Here is a 3,207-nt window from a genome sequence, read left to right on the forward strand (position 1 = left end):
TTCCGAAACGACCAAGACTGTAAGCAGTGATGTAACAGAAAAGGCTATGGAGATGCAAAATCGTGGAGACGCAAAATCGTATCCAAAGTCGTTTCAAATCACTGTTTTCTTTCTTAAACGCATGAACCGTGACGGCGTCAGAAAGATCTGATTGGTTAGAGCAGTTATATCCAAGCATGTATTATAAAGGTGTGATAATATTATAATAATAATAATCAAAATTAATATACAGATTGTGTAAGATTTACAATTCTCGTCTTTAAGTGTCGTTTCAGCGTAACGTAATACCGCGTCACAATCACTTCCTGTAGAATTGTTTTAAAGCTGTGACGTAACGGCACCCTTGTAATGGAATGGTTGGTTTTGGTTGTTGAACTTGACTGATCCAGCCACTCCAATACAATGTTCGATTGTCTAATTGTTTATTGAGCTCGATGTTGTTATATGAGTTTCATAAGGTCGTTGTCTGTTATCAATCCCAGACTTAATTGTTCAGCTAAAAGCTAATTGTCTTGTGTGGCTGACAACAGGATTGCCTGCCTTGACACTACGCTTCTTTTAAATTGTACTCTTCAGTAGTTTGCACAAATATGTTGATTGTATAAATTGATTATATTGATTCTTCTTTGAGCGATTACACATAAACAGAACATTGGCACATCAACAGCATAAAGACTTTTTGCTTATTATTATGGCAACTGCATAACATTACTGTTAGGCTACTGGGTACTGATTAGTGATTACTGATTAATGCATACGCTAACGCACTGCAGAACTGAAGGCATGTGAGAAAAGGCAAATACGCCGTTACGTCACAACTTTAAAACAATACTACAAGAAGTGATTGTGACGCGGTATTACGTTACGCTGAAACGACACTTAAAGACGAGAATTGTAAATCTTACACAATCTGTATATTACTTTTCATTATTATTATTATAATATTATCACAAAGGCATTGATTTGACATCATTAAAACATTGAAATAAAACAAAGCTCTTTGACCGCCTAGCGAAATAGGGGATTACCTGAATTTGTTCATAGTACTGTATACTGTGTATAGTACTAGTACAGACAAGTACAGTCAACAGTGCAGTGCAATGCAGTGCGTAAGAGTTTGCGTGTAATCTGAGGTACGTTATGCAGGCTAATTTTCTTTGGCATGTCAAGCAAAGTTTAAAATACTCAACTAAAAGTACATACAAACCGAATTATTACATTCAAACATGCTGCAGATACCACGCAAAGTCTTACACATTTTACATCACATAGGCCTACTACGTTGACCACACAACGTGGTTTTGTATCGATTTAGTCCAGTAAAATTCAAACCACTGTAAAATAAGAGCTAGGCAACATATTTTCAATTTTTTTTTTTTATTACGTAAAAGAATTCATGTGCAACTCACTGAACGAAATCTTTACAATCCAATGGCCAGGGCGTTTGTAATTTAGAAAAGGATCAAAGCGGATCGACATTTTCTGTTGTTATGAACAGGCGATCGAAAAAATCTTACCAGCCAGACAATAACTCTGAAAGGGTCTATTTACAATGAACAAACTTTAAACTGAGGCTTCAGTGCACACCATCAAACAAAAATTTGCATTTTTGCACGCACGATTTCTCATCGGTAACTGCTTGCCATAGTGGAAAGTGTGGTAGCTGTATGTACAAGATTCATCAACATGCATGCGATATATTTTACTCATAACGCTGATGTATGATAAATAAATAAAATATATCATATATAAGTCCACGACTGGTGAATGTAGAACTTTATTGTCTGCCGTCGTTTCATTAACCCATTCGGGTTAACTTCATCAGGGCAATGGGAATAAAATTTGAATTTTGCGAAAGTATATAGTATAATGTTATTCTATATATTTTCACAAGTTTTGGTTAGTCTTGAATAGCTTTCTTATTCAGCTTCCACCATTTTACTAGAAAAAATCGTGCGATCGAAGCTATTTGTCATAGCTTCTTGTTAACCTAGTTCTTAAATTTTATAACTCAGTAACTTAAAGCAAACCTAAATCTACCTTTTAACCTGAATCTAACATCAATAAAACCTTAAACAGCTATAACCAATTGTTTGCATGTACCCATTCTCTTAACCTAGCCGTCTATATTTAACAACAGGCTGCGTGACCTATATACGGTGAAAGAGTTACTTTGTTCTTATATATACAGTAGTGCGATACAAGCAATTACAATCAGCGCTACAGAAAGAATGTAATTTGCTGCGACACACACGTGTGTATTAGGTATTACACAATTGCAACTGGCATGAATAGTCTTTAAATACAGTTTCATATCTATCAAAACAAACTTTAATTAGGCATGCTGCATGTAGGCACTCCCTTTAAGCTGTAACTATCACAGAATTATGTTAGCTTTGACCTAAAATTTATGTTGAAGATTTGTCATACTATTAAACATGAAAAGCAGTGGGATTTAATGCAATGTTAATGCAAAACACTTTCTCCGGAGCGCATTGCGTCAGATAAGTGAGGTTTCCTAAACGGAATATAATACGTGTTGAAATAGTTAAAAGGAACTCTGTTCCTTGAAAATTTGTGCTGGATAGTGAGGATTTCAGGTTGATGAGCTTTGGAGTATTAAAATCCCACTGTATTTATTGTATAATGTTGTTTATTTTTCGTCATTAACTGTACAGAGTGAAAGTTATGATGCTTACCATTATAGTTACAGCACAATAACACACATGTTCATAAACAATTACCGAACAGGAGAAAGTGGCAAATTCCAAGGCTTAGAACAGGCAAGATAGCAATAATACTGTTGTACTATAAAATTTTAGGCTAGCATGGCCACTTCGGTTTTAATGGCACTGTCACTATTAGAGAAACAGATAACCCGATTATTTGTGCATGATTTGAATGTTGTTAAGTATGATTGACAGTTCATGTGATTAAAATACTTTTGGTAGACATCCAACTAATGTTGTTTGCATAATTTTTTCATGTTGGTAAGTTGTTAAAACTTGATAACTAAATCAACATAATGAACTTGTTTGAAATACATGTTAATCTGATGTTTCCTTTGTGTTGATCCAGTGTTCATTTTTGAAATGATTGTTCGCTACATTTACAACAACATCAAAATCTTAGTATGGTACTATGTAATATTTTTATGATGACTTTTGTAACCAACTTTCTACTTTTCCCAATTTAAAATGCAGGGAC

This window comes from Clavelina lepadiformis, chromosome 8 (assembly GCF_947623445.1).
Source record: "Clavelina lepadiformis chromosome 8, kaClaLepa1.1, whole genome shotgun sequence".
Classification (NCBI taxonomy): domain Eukaryota; kingdom Metazoa; phylum Chordata; class Ascidiacea; order Aplousobranchia; family Clavelinidae; genus Clavelina; species Clavelina lepadiformis.